A 14,474-nucleotide genomic window follows, 5' to 3' on the forward strand; every position below is an offset into this window, starting at 1 on the left:
AGTCAGCGTCGTCGTCGTCGTCGTCGTCGTCGTCGTCGTCGTCGTCGTCGTCGTGACGGGCGCGGCTCCCGCGACTCTTGAAGAAAATAGAGATAAGATTTCCTCGTGAATGTAAATCGTGTACCGAGATTACGCAACGCATATGGTACACGTACAACCCGGCATCCCTGCGACTAATTTTTCTCCACCTCCTCTTCTTATTTCTTCCTTATTTTCGCTTGTATTCGTACATTCTTCGCTCCTTTCCCCCCCCCCCCCCCCCCTCGCTAGGTTTACGGGGACAGACGTTGCAGCTGCGGGGTTGAGGTCGGAAGGTCGCGAATACCTACTCCGGATAATTGTTAGGGTGCCGTTACGGCGGTTTAGATTAAATCTGGATCAATACTGCCCCCCCCCCCCCCCCCCCCCACCTATATTCTACCAACTATGCATTTACACGGTCCCGCGTCCAGATCGGTATAGGTTCACTTTTAGAAAGACCGCCAGATGTTGCGGGTTCCTCGCGATCTCTGGGTCGACCGGATTCACCCCGGCTGGCTGCACCGCCGCCGCTGCCTTATGCTTCTGGCTCGTGACACGCGGTGCAAGAACTGCGATCGGATGTTCCGGGTCATTAGGCACCACGCTGTGCGCTATGGAACTGACTGTTCACGTTGGTGTGGCTAGCCAGTACCTCCGCGGCATGCGCTAGGGGTCAACTTTCTTCTTCTCGATACTCGAGTTCTACAAAGGTATTTTGTATAAAATATACCTTGTGTACGTACACACGTGAATTTGGGACGTGAAAAACGAATAATCCCGAAATTGATCGGTGCTGTTAACGGGTGACGGGTGATTTTTGTTTTTCTTTATTTTTCGGGTGAAGGGAAAAAGATGAGAGTCATTTGTCAAGTTTATTCAACGAAGGTATTAGGAGCTCGTAATTTCACCGATTGATCTCTCTATGGCGAGTGGTTTGTTAGAATGGGTCTATTACACGAAGATATTACGGCGTTTTTTGTTTTTTTTTTGTTTTTTTTTTGTTTTTTTCTTTCACTCGGTTATTTCTTTTTGCTACTTTTTGCTTCGAGCTCGATTCTACGTGTGTACGATACGTTCGTATAAGGAACCCCTTTACCTTAACGGCAACACGCTTCTCGTAGGTATATTATAATGGTTATATCGAATGCCTCGGCCTTTAGACCACCGCTCTATGTATTCATAAAATGTAAGTGTGCGCGGGATGTGTTTTACCTATAGGACGCGTTCAAGGCAAGTCACACACCCCCGCGGTGAAAATATAAGAACCAAGCGGCTGCGATGCAGGGCCGCTGTTAGCTCACCTGAGCGTGTTCTATACGAACTTTCGTCTCGCGGCGAAGCGGCAAAATTTTCATCGCCTAGAAATTTCGACGCACTCGAAGACCGTCGAACGTTTTCTTTCCATCCGACGAACCCCGCTGTCGAAAAAAAATAGATTTTTAAATTCCCATGGAAAATCTTCTCTCGTTTTTTCATTGATCAAGGTTGATCATTTTTTTTTTTTCCTATTTCAAAAATCGTGCGTCCCTGAAGCGTTCCGTAGAGCCTGACCGGCGACCTACCTTCGATATAACACTCTTATTGTTAAACGCCATCTTGTTTTACCTCGTTGTTTTGCAGCTCGGAGTTTTTCCTTTTTTTTTTTTTTTTCATTTTCCATCGTTTCTATCTTGCAACGCACCTCGCGGTAACCCAGTAAATTTTTCATCCTTCGATCTATTCGATCTCATTTCGGGGATTCGGGTGATTTTCCGACAGGTCATCGAATATCGCAAAATTGTACGGAGCGATGGGTCGATTTTTTTTTTTTTTTTTGATTTTTTTCTTCCGCAGCTACGTTTGCGCGCGGCTATCGTTACGTTACACCCCCTCCGCCGTTTGTAGCGATCGAGATAAACGCCCGCCTAGGCGAGATCGTTTCGATATTTTTTTTTTTTTTTTTTCCGCCTTCGAGCCTTCTCGCACGGGGAGAAGACGGGGAAGAGGCTTCACCTATATCGCCTCTAACGCCCTTCATTTGTCACGGGCTCCCTCTCGCATAACGGAAATTCATTTATATCAAGCTCAACCATAATCGATATCATTCCAGGCTATCGCAGCGGGCTCTAAACTCCTCGCGGCCAGCTAAATCCATGGCGATACTAATTAATAACGGATGACACGATCGGTAGGTACCCCAGGGGCTGAGTAGCTCGGTCGCTCGGTTACTTGCTTGGTTTACTTGCTTTGCGGTCGGGTTACTCGCTCGCTCGCTCGCTAAACCGACTACTCCTCCGCCATGGCGCCGGGTATGGTGAACCTTAAAGGCTCGAGCTCGGGCTCAAGCTCAACCTCAGCGTCGTCGTCGTGGGCGTCATTGACCCCCGCGATCACGAGTTACGGGCTCCGAGATGTTGCTGCTCTGCCGCGCGCGGCTGCCGCCGCTGCATATCCCGGGAAAAGAGGCGACTCCGCTCGGGGGCCCCCTTCTCCGCGTTACCGCGCTCGACACCCTCGCCGATTCTTTTTTCTAGTTTTTGTTGCTCACTTTTGAAATTTCTCTGCTTTTTCTTTTCCTTTTTTTTTCGAAAATCGACGTGAAAACGAACATCGAGAGACTCGCGGCGCCAAACGACGACCGCGACGCTGCCTGGCATTCCGACTTGAGGTAGCGAGTCAGATTTTTCCCCCGGTATCGACATTTCTCACGTATTTTCACAATTTTCAACATTTCGCGAGTAAATCTTTCCAAACTAATCGCGGGGGTACGCGACCTCCTCTCTTCCCTATTTCTTTAATCCCTCCTCGATTATTATTTTATTATTTCTTTTTTTTTTTTGTTTTCGTTCTCTACTTTTTATCTTGCTTTCGAAAACTCGTACGTATATTTATCGTCAACTATCGATTAAGTCTATCGATGCGGCCGGTACGCGGGACGCAAACTATCATCTCTACGGAACGTCATGTCCCCCGTGCGCAACGTTACCTTTTACACGACGTTGCGGGAGTTTGAATTATATATCAGCCTCGGGGGGTACCCCGGAACCGAATGCCTCGGGCCCCACGCGTAATTACTTACTTATAAATTAGACTATAGGCCTAGACTAGCCTTGCTCGGTGGGAATGCAAACCTTCGCCGGTTATCGCCGGTTATTCCCCTCAGCGACATCATCCTCCTCCTCCCCCTCCTCCTCCTCATCTCGTTTCACAATCTAACGCGTATTCCCCTTATCACGCGATTTTCATCGTCAAAAAGTTGAGACGGATACGAACGAACGATCTGCCTTTTTTTCTCCGCTCTTTCGATCGGTGTGTTGAAGAAGGTGATTTTTTCTTCGAAAGAATTGAATTTGCTATCGACGCCGATTACGATTCTCAATGAAATATTCCACGAGGCGATATTTATACACCGGGGTACGTATCGCGCTCTCCTAGACGTCTAATAGCGTTCTGACAGGGAAGTTTATCACAAGCGACTGTGAAGCAAATGTGCGGGCAAACACTCTGTAATTACACGTATCGGAAGGGTTGAGTTTTTCTTGAAATTTCTTCTTTTCTTTTTTTTTCTACGTTTTTTTCCTTCGTTGCGTTATTCAGCGCCGAGATTTATTGAGCTGGTATTACACGCCGTAACTCCGAGATACGCGAGTTCGAGTTTTTCGTATGGAAAAATTTTTCATTTCAAAGACAGAAGAGGAAAACGAAGAATAAGAAAATAGAGCGAAGGGAAAAAATTATCCACCTGGCTGCCGATGTGCCCAGCTATCTATCCGATCCTCGTATTACATGCAATTAGGCGTCGGTTCGCGTCCATTATACGCGCGACGTTGATTTCTTTTCTTTTCTTTTTTTTTTCTTTTTTTTTTTCTTCCTTTTCGTCGTTTCGCACTAAATTTCAAAACGATCGCGCAATTCTTGACACCGTGAGAATACCGAATATGGTACGAGTAATTGGTAAAATGCGGGTGAATTGCCCGGATGATTCGAGTGTCTGTTTTACAGCGTAGTATCGTAAAACGTGTCGCATGTATACTATACGCTATTGTCGGCCTACGTTTTATTTTTATAATTTTCTCTGACCTCGTTGCCGTAATTCACTCGTCAGTCCAGTCACGGAGCTTCCTTAGTATAATGCAAATTATGCAAATCCGTCCGCCTCGATTTATTTGCAATAATAATCTTTTCTTTTTTTTTTTTTTCTTTTCTTTTCTTCATTGTCGCGATAATCGATGGGCAAAAATTGTTACCGCGCGACGCGTGTTTCCTACGTTCCGACACGACGATAATCCGACCTATCGAGGGTAATTACGTTAGGATTTATACCGTGCGATCGACGAAAATTATATACATTACAAGAATAACGCGAAAATATCGATGCGCGTCGCACGCGGAATTTTCAATCGATCGATTCGATAACGATCTGCGAGTTCAACGCTGCGAATATACGAATGATAAACGATCGCTAGATAGTTTATTAACGCAATTAAAATATTCCCCTCAAGTGATACAAGGGTACCACTATGGGCGGTCAGGTGACAAATGCATCTCCGTTTGTCAGACGGTTAATTATGCAGATTGTATAGCTCGGCGTAATATTCGCTAATTAATTATATAGTGCATTTATTTTTCTCGCACGATTATCAGGTGGGTCGTAAGAAGGACGACGATACCGACATAAAATCTGACCACGTGAGATGCCTGCCATAAAATGACGCCTTATATGCGTCTTCGCATTCTTGTCGATGTACCTGAATAACCTGCCACCGTATCGCGTAATACGCTAATTTGTCTCCGAAAAATAAAAATTTCAACATTTTTATTTCAGTCTTTCTTCGATCGTTTTTTGAAAATTGCACAGATCGTCCATTTTTTTTTGCAATTCTTCTAGCGAAGGATGATCTAAAATAGAGGAGCGTAGAGGCTGCAGGATAACGGAGGAGGGGGAGGGGGGGAAAAGGGTCTTCCAAGAATTCCGTAGATCTTCGTTAGCCCGTGTCGTGTTCGTCCCAAGGTCTCCGGCGGAGGCGGGTTTTAAAACTTCCCTATCATTGATCCCGGGGAGATCATGATGGGGGGGTGGGAGGGGGGGGGGGGAGGGAGAGATGCCTCGCGGGACCGCCGCGGGTCAGAGATGTTGGGCTCGATGCACTTGTGCCCTTCGTAATTTATACCCCATTGTTGGCACGTCAAACCATGACATCTTCATACGATGACTCCCCGATACCGACTCTTCTTCTCTTCTTCTTCTTCTTCTTCTTCTTCTTCTTGTTACCTTCTTTTTTTCTTCTTCTCTCTTCTCCTCGTTTTTTCATCGCCTCTTTTCCCTACATGACCACCCTGTTTACTCTCCACACGATACACGTACGTACCTATATCGCTTGATAAATACATAATCAGGTGTGTGGTGGTGGTGGTGGTGGTGGTGGCGCGCGGTCGACGGTATATGGAGAGTTACGACCCTTGAAATGGCGAAACAAAGGTGGACGTTGCCACGTGCGTCCTTTTCTCTCTCTCTATTGAAAGATCGAATCCTCTCGAGGTGTCAGATTGATCGACAGCCTCTTCAACTGCAACTTCTATCGAATCTTACCGCCCCGAGAAGCGCAAAGTCGCCGACAGGGTACTTCGATTACGCCTACCTGGGCATTCGTCAAAGTCAGATAAGTTGGCTTTTTACTTTGTTTTTTTTGTTTTTTTTTCTGTTTTTTTTTTTCGTTTTTTTTCATTTTAAAAAATTCAAAACTATCGCCGCCGATTCCGAAGAGATCGTCGATTTTCCCAGGATAGAGAGGAGACACTCGCTGGTAGCCCCGGGGCAATAACAGTTATCGGTCCTTTCGAGTAAACGCTCGAGTGCCGCGAGACGTATAAGAATCCTATTACCGTCCAGCGGGGAATTATTCCACGCCGAAGATGCACCGTGTAAAAGGAGAAAACTATACGGAGTCGCGCTTACAAAACGTATGAAAAGACACGTCGTACCGTAGAGTAGAGGAGGAAGGAGTAGGAAGGAGACCAAGAAGAAGAATAAGAGGCACGTGCGTAGGAGGTAATAAAACGTCTCTTTACGACAAAGAGAAGCACGAACCGAGCCAAAATCAATTTAGCTTTTAGTGTCGCTCGAACCAAGCGCAGGTGTTGGTTGGTGGTAGTGGCGATAGCGACGGTGAGAGACGGAATTCCTCTTTACCTCACGCCATCTTGTCCGGTCTGCGGGGTATGTATACCTGACGGTATTCATGAACATCTTACATGTATACGTACGTACATATACCCGCACCTTATGCATTATACCTATACCGAAGGCCCGCGAGGCATGCGAACAGATTAAAACACCACGTAGAGAATAAAAGCGGTCGGTAACCCTACCGCGATCCCAGTGGGGTCATTGTTAAACTCCGGCGATCATTGTTACCGCGGCGATCGGAAAAATGGGTTAGAAGAAATTTCAGAAAAAGCTATCCCGCAGGAGAAATCTGTTAAAAAAAATCATCATCCCTCCTCCCCGGTAGCCCCGAAAATCCCACGCGACACGTACAGCGAACGATGTTTGTCTTCTTCGACGTTACAGGCAAAACACAACTTCGAAAACCCGGCATGGAAAACAGGCTCGATCGTCGACCTCGACGCAACAACCGATAAATTCTCCTCACCTTCGGTACTCGCCGGTACGCCTTTACACAACAAGGTATGACGGCACTTGATGTGTATTTTTGATGTCCAGGTTGGTATTTCACGTGTACGTAAGTCGCGTCGGGGACCTGCGAAAGAAATGAAAGAAAGAAAGAAAAAAAAGAAGAAGAAGGAAAGAAATCGGTGGGACTCGATCCTGGAAATGTACATGGGATCAGACGATGTGATGGATTTGCACTTTTTATTCGTTCGCGTGGGCGTGTAAGATCGTCTTTGAAACGCTCGCTGACTGAAAACGCACTTAATGGAGTTCGCGCGTGTGAATGTGCTCCGACGAGGAATATGTGTGCGTGAAAATTTTTGCTTTATGCGCGCAACGTACGTACGGTACGCTTATAATACGGTGTGCGGAGTGAGCGCGGACGATCGCGCGAGATTATGTTGACGGAGTCGTGCACCCTGTCATGTGATTTACGAAGTCATTTGTCATCATTACCATCTAGAGTTGACCGCTAGGTACTCGAGAAAAGGTTTTTAATCAAACGCATCCCTATGAATTATATATATATATACGTATATATATATACGTATATATATATACGTATATATATACGTATAGTCGCACAGATTAGATCTCCGCAGCTATTCAACCTTCGCCCTTTGTTCCAACCGATGATCCGAAGGGCTCGACGGGAATTAAATTCAAAAGAGACGAAAAATGATTTCGCGATTGGCTGGGATGTTTTTTTTTTCTTTTTTTTGCAATTTTCCGTTTTTCGGTTAATAAATACGCTGACGGAGCAGAGCGTTTGGGACGAAGAGGGATAGAAAAATGAAGAGGACGCGTTACGCGTAGACACCGAGGGACACCGAGACGGCAAGACGCAATAGAATCTTTAGAAAGTCAAATCTATATAAATCCCCATTACTGCAATCACGCGGACGGCAATTATGGTAATTCTACGGAGTACATGCATTTATGAACTTATGTAAGAAACGCGTTAGGTATACTCGAATTACATATCTATTTGCACGACTTGAGAGAAACAAAATAAAAAATAAAAAGAGCAGAATCATCGGTGCTCGAATAGCTTCGCTCCTGCTAATTCACAAATTACAACCGCTGTAATGATACGCACTCGACGGAACCAGACAAAACAATAATCGTGTAGCGGACCAATTTTTTTCGTTCTCTCTTCTTCTCGGCGGCCGAGAAAAAAAAAACATTTCGATTAGAACGAAGAAAAAAAAAAATCCCCTCTCAAGCAACACATGCGCTAAACTATTTTAAATCCCATCGATAAATACGGCGCGAGCAGTTGTTGTCGCCGATTGTATTACGTTCGCGTAATTGATGAACATTATAATTTATACGATCGTTAATTGATCCTTGCCCCCATTAGCCGTCCGTATTAAATTCTAGAAATTCTTTTTTTTCTCTTACTTCCCCTCCTTTTCACGGCGCATATATGGTTCGAGATTTTTACAATCTCAACGGTCGCGAGAATTACGTGACCGCTCGATTAATGGCACTATTGTTCGAGTGTCCGTTAGGCTAGTCGCGTGTCTCTTGAATTATTTGGGCAGAGTTTATGTACGTACGTACACCTATAAGCGATACAGGTGAGTAGGTGGACGGGTGTGTATATAGGTTGGCGTAATAAAAAGAACCGGACATCGTATCAGCGGTGCGTAGATCGTGGCCCACCCGTTGAACATCCTTCTAACTGTAACATCTCCTTTTTCATCATTTTTTTTTTTCTATTTTTCTATTTTTCTTCCATCCTTTCTTTCTTTCTTTCTTTCTTTTATCTTCGACAAGGCTGTATTGTATTTTGTGCGTTGCCGAATAAGAATCTCTATACGCGATTACGACTACGACAACGACCGCGGAGGTAATAACTATGATTATTTTCACCGTTCAAAGTTTTACTCGCCGTATGGAATTGTTATGAATTATCCCATCAAATGTAACGGATTTCTCAAGACTCCGACGCGGCGTGTTTACTCAAGGTTTCGGCTTCGATCGTTGCGACGAAAATTCGATAGCCGAATTAATTTCACACCGCCGCTAATCGTTGAATCGAATTTCGAACTTTTCTTCTATCGACCGAACTCCGCGCCGTAGACGAAAAGAAAGAAATATTCAAAAATCAAAAAAAATGAACGAAAAAAATATTCGTGACCAGAATTATTTATGAAACGAACAATCGCGAACGGGGGATACGGTAACGTCCAGCGAGACGGATAACGTGTACACTACGGGGTATTAAAGGGTGGTTTATACTTCGTACCTCCCACGGAGCGTAGGAAACGAATCAATTGATTGCCTCTTCGTGACGTCGGGCTATCTTAATTGTCCATTGTCGGCATGCACACTCGTACCTCGTGTCCGGGCGGTATTATAGACGCGATGGAACGCCGCTCGCGCATCCTGTTACCAACGATTTTTCGAGTCGACGAATTTTTTCACTCCTCGGTTGAACCAACCCCTCTCCTCGAAATTGAGAAAATCCGAAAGAAATTATCGACTCGTCGATTAATTCAGCCGCGATATACGTACGGAGGTTTTTTTAATTACGCCAGATGTGCATCGCGGCGAGTCGGTGCTCCGTACGACGAGAGAGTTCACAGCGATTGATTGACTCGTGCCGAGTGGAAAAATACAAATCGTCTTTCTCTCTCGCTGCATCGCAAAAGATTTGTTTTTCTCATTCTTTCACGCGGTTTAGCTACCGTCTGTGTATGTGCTCCACCGAACGGAGCGTGTAACAGGTAAATATCGATGCAATGAAAAATTCCTCGCTATTTTTGTCGCGACTTAATTTTCCTTTTTTTTTTTTTTCTTTTTATTTTCCACCGTAGTTTCCGTGACGTACGTTGCGACGCCTCGAGCTGGGTTCGTCGATCTCGATCGAAACGTACGTTAGAAAACAAAACTACGGAATCGCGGTAACTGAAACATTTAACTACGGGCGCTGAAAATTGATTTAAATGAAGTGAAGTTTGATTCGGTTTGAGCAATGGTGGAGTTTACAAAGTTTTTCTCATTTCGAGAGCGACGTATTTATAAACGATATCATACATTTCGTTTTTCGAATTTTTCATTTCTACGGTGCATTCGTTACGTGGTGTATCAATGATATATATACATATACTCGCTTATAGTCTAACCGGAAACTGCTCTTTATACATGTATTTCCGGCGGGGGTTCTTCATAGAGCGTTGCACGGCTTATGAACGTATTTATAGTTCAAAATATATCACAATAACTTCGGCGTCGGCGAAGAAGAATACGGAAAATCGAATCGTGTCGGACCTACGGTATTCCGACGATCCAAAGAAATGGAAAAAAATCGAAAATAATTTTTTTTTAACACAAAGACCGCAACTACAGAAGAAAACAGTACCGAAACGAGCGAGTCTATTTTACTGTTAGATGAGGCAAGAAAATCGTCACGTACACTTTGGTGCCTGGTATAAAAATTGCGCTGCATCTTATACATACATATACACGAGTTACTAGTGGTTCTCTCTCTTCTCTTGATTTGGAGTTAAAACAGCTCGTCCGTGTCATGTCACAGCGCACGTAAGGGGGGACTCCGATCGTGTAACGGTCAAGTGCAGCACGTGACGTCACGTACGTGTATTTTGTACGCGGTTTTATACCAGGTGCCCACGTTACGTAGTAGGACTCCGCGTTCTCGGCGTTCGACGTGCACGCGGTCTTTCTGTAATTCATGCCGAACGGGTATAATCGCGTTGTTCCCTTCTTCTCCCCGTTATTTCCTTTTCACTGAAAAATTTTCGACAACCGAACCTCGTTCGGAAATGTTGGGAGACGGGTGATTGCCTCGTAAAATAAACTCTACGCGCCCCCTTCAGCAGTTATGTATAGTTTATTGCGAACTAGTAAAATTCCGAAGGTTTTTTATAAGCCGTACCCGAAGCGGGGCGATAAAGATTATACTCTTATTCTGGAATGCAGAAACGAGGGGGGGTGTGTGTATATATATATATTCCCTTGGAAAAGATACTCGCCCGTATAATACCGGGTGGGGTACGAGATGGGTTATAGGTACAGTATATATACATATATATACGAGTAACCTGTGCCATGTACTTCGCGAGCGCAAGACCGTTTTACTTAGTCCGTGTATACGGTGGGGAACGGTAGAAGGTTCCGCGAACTTATTCCCCGATCTCTGTCCCATCGGGAGGAAATTATCCCACGATAATATTTTACGGCTGAGGGAAAATTTCCCCGCCAACGCGGAAGACCCTCCTCCCCGCCCCCCTTACTCAGGAATCCGCGCGCGGGGTGCAACTCGCGACCAAGGGATATATAACATTGAAAATATGTGTACCCGATCTGCACGGAATTTTGCATACGTAAGAACCCCCCATTAACTTTATTGTGGGAAGAGAGTATGCTAATAGTTACTAAACGTGTAACGAACGGGCGTGAAATTGTCTCAGGCGATGAAAAAAAAAATATTTGTTGTTTTTTTTTTTTTGTTTTTGTTTTTTTCAACGGACGTAATTTATTCCCAACTATAATTTATGCACGCGTAGGTACACGCACAATAGCCTAGACTATCGTGGAAGGGAATTGAGGGATACGCGATGGCTGAAATTTCTTCACGGAGTGAAAGATTGATTAAATTTTTGAAAGAATTTTTTTTCGTCATTCCTACCATATCTCGGTGAATACGCGATGCCGTTTCGCCCTTGTATTGCCGTAGAGCCACCTTTACCGCGGGTTGTTACATGCCAAGGGACCAACTCTTCTTCCCTATTCTTTGCAAGAGAAGAGCTTCAATTACTTTAGACAAATTTGAAACCCGATAGCCGAGCGATGCCGGTGGCCCTATCGTGTTACTTTCGTGTTGCTCCGGCAGTCCTCTATGCACGTTGTACTTAGAATCACGGACTATGGAGACGAGGTATGCGCTCGGTTGGGTCATTGTCACGAGACGAGAGGCTGTACTCGGACGTCCCTGAGGTAGAGAGACGATTTTTACAAAAGTGATGTAGAAAAATTTCATCGATACACGTACCGCACCGTTTCTCTGGTAATCACTTTCTTCACGCTCAACGAGGAAACTGAAAGTGGACGTTTTTTCTCCGTCTCGTCGAACACGATCGTTCGACAATTGAATAGGAGAAGAAGAAAAAAAAATCCGAGAAACTAGGAAAGAAAGAAACTTTTTCTCATCCGTACGCAGTGTATATATATATGTATACCCACCACGTAATAATCTGTCGGAAGTTGCGGTTGCGAGGAGGACCAAACGTCCCTGTAACAGTCTCGAGTTAGTTATACATTTCGATTGGATAAACGTGTACGAGATGACGCATTTCTTGTCTGGCGATATTGTTGTTGATGTCACGTCTAAAATACCTCTCGGGATTTTATACACACCGAGGTCAGAGTTGCACGGCGTATCTGCCAGTTTCACTACCGCCTCTGACTGATGATGGGAAGGTCGCGGGGTCGAGCCCAGGTGAAAGTCACCACCGAGTATTATTACCTTATACCTCCTCGCGACTGACCAAGTTCCACGCGATATTGTTCGTCGGAAATAGTCTCGCACGACGAAGTTCGCTGGGGAATAGGGAAGCAGAAATATAGAATTCGGATCGGACGCGGCGCGAGACGCTTTCACATAAATTTTGGTGCGTTTTTTTGTTTGAGCTTTTTATATTTTTTATCACATTCGGTACACTTCGACGCCATTTGCATTGAGACCATCGGCTATAAATATCGGAACGTTTCTCGCGACGTTGAGTAATGAAACTAGGCCGCGATGAATCGGTTGAAAAAAAGAAAACAAACGGAAAAAAAAAAACAAAAAAGTAAACAAAGAAAAAAGCGTTCGTAGGTTTGGTGACCCTGACCCTCGGGCGCACGGCTAGCGGCTCGAGTCAAGTTCGTTTCGCTCGTATGTGTGGCGTGCGTACGATATCGCGGAGGCTGAATGTTGTGTGGGGTTCGTATTCCAAACTGAATTGAGAATTTAAACTCGTCTAAGATTTCCTAACTGCCCCGTTAAACGCCGAGGAGTCAAACAGAGTTTCTTATTCCACTATATTCTCAATGCCCTCTCTCTCTCTCGAGGGTAATCAGAAGAAGTTTATTGGTCGGAGAATGAAATTTATTGCACTTTACAACCGCGTCTATTAAAAGAACCCTCCATGTACTGTACCAAAGGGAATATAATACCTACCCCTCTGACTGCCTCCACACGATTAATTTCACTTGTTAATTTTTCTACGCGTATTATATTCAAGCACCGATATCACAAATTTACGGTCTATTTCGGTGAACGATTGAAAACCGAAAAACCAATCGCGATCATCGTTATTTTATTTTATTTTATTTTTTTTCTTCCCCTTCGTTGCGTAAATTTACGCATCGAATGATTCTCGATATAGATTCGATATTACGGAGTTCTTGCGATTAGCCAACCTTTGGATTTCCTAACACGAAGAATCCGTTGTGTACAAATTTTGTTGCAACAACTCGAAATTAGGTACACTTAATATCCTAATTTTTTATTACTCCAAACTAGACACTAGAAACTCAGTTACGCGCAATTCGTACAGGTATCAACCCAAGCGACGTTATAATTAAGTTTGCGAAGCACGTTCGTCGAACTCATTTTTCCTTTTTTTTTTTTTTTTCTACTAAAAAAAAACTTCAACAACGCGCACCAAGGAAACTCAACCGATGATCATCCTTCGGGTCTGAAGACCTTAACACCATAAAATTTTCATTATTCCGTGATATAATATGTCTCTGTATACCCTATGAAAAAGAGTAATTCTTAATTACAGAAAAATAAAACAAAGCACAAAGTAAATAAATCAAAAGGATAATAGGGCACGACGAATGACGAAGGTGAGGACGGGACGAATTGAAATTGAAGATAGTCGAAGCTGTACGAGAAATAATCAAGTAGGTCGCGATGAACGCGCGCTCGCGGTTCGCTCGACGTAAAAATTATTTATTGTCGCGGATCTCATTGTACCAAATGGAAGGCGTGCGTGTGAACCGATATTCGGATCTACGCGCGTGTGGTTGTTAAATTTGAATACCTATGCGCCTCGAATAATTGTATGGAAGTTCGGCGCATTACACATCTCATCCGGTGGTAACGGTCCGGCCATTATTGTATATCCCGCGGTGTCCGACGCGCCGACGACGAGAGTTCGCCCCCATTTAAAATGGACACTCTTTTGTCAGACTCGGTCGTCATTTTCTCGATGTCCCGGGACAACGCCGAAGTCTCGGACAATCTCGACTCCTCTGTGTGTTAGATCGTATCTTTGTTGACCTTGCGGTATACGTTAGCCTGTATAAAAGTTAACATGTAACGCGAGATCCGCGTCCCACATACACACACGCACACCCCGTGCGGGTGTAGCACATTTTCTATACACATCTCTCGCAGTTACAAAAACGAAGCAACTTCGATCACCGCGATTTATTCAATCGCGATCAATTTCTTTTTGAAAAAGAGAAAAAAAAAAAAAAAAAACAAAACGAGACGGACTACGCGTCCGCGTACAGATTCGCTTGTAAAAAAATCTTATTCCATTATTCGTCGCGGTTGTACTTTCCAGTTTCTATTTTGTTTATTTGTTTTTTTCTTCTTTTTTTTTTTCTTTCATTCCCCTCTTTCTTTTCACCTTCCGCGTGTCATCCCATGTATAACAAAATATTCTTACGATTTCTCCGACGCGCTCCGCGTTCTCCCGTCGGTTGTGCGTTCGTACGTTTCTTTTCTTCCTATTCGTCCGTATTAAGTGGTCTGGATTGAAAAATTTTTTTCTCG

General features: G+C 44.3%; 1 protein-coding gene across 2 annotated transcripts in view; it reads left to right on the forward strand.

The window, feature by feature from the left end:
* Window positions 1-14,474, forward strand: part of LOC105687654 (serine/threonine-protein kinase 17A-like) — a 194,651-nt gene that overhangs the window by 62,197 nt on the left and 117,980 nt on the right. Inside the window, exon 1 of one of the 2 annotated variants that reach the window (XM_048654098.1) lies at window positions 6,133-6,217. The exons of the other annotated variant lie outside the window; for it this stretch is intronic. The gene's annotated coding sequence lies outside the window, so the exon portion shown is untranslated. Of the gene's footprint in view, window positions 1-6,132; window positions 6,218-14,474 lie in introns of those variants that run through there. 2 annotated transcript variants of the gene reach the window in all.

This window comes from Athalia rosae, chromosome 4 (assembly GCF_917208135.1).
Source record: "Athalia rosae chromosome 4, iyAthRosa1.1, whole genome shotgun sequence".
Classification (NCBI taxonomy): domain Eukaryota; kingdom Metazoa; phylum Arthropoda; class Insecta; order Hymenoptera; family Athaliidae; genus Athalia; species Athalia rosae.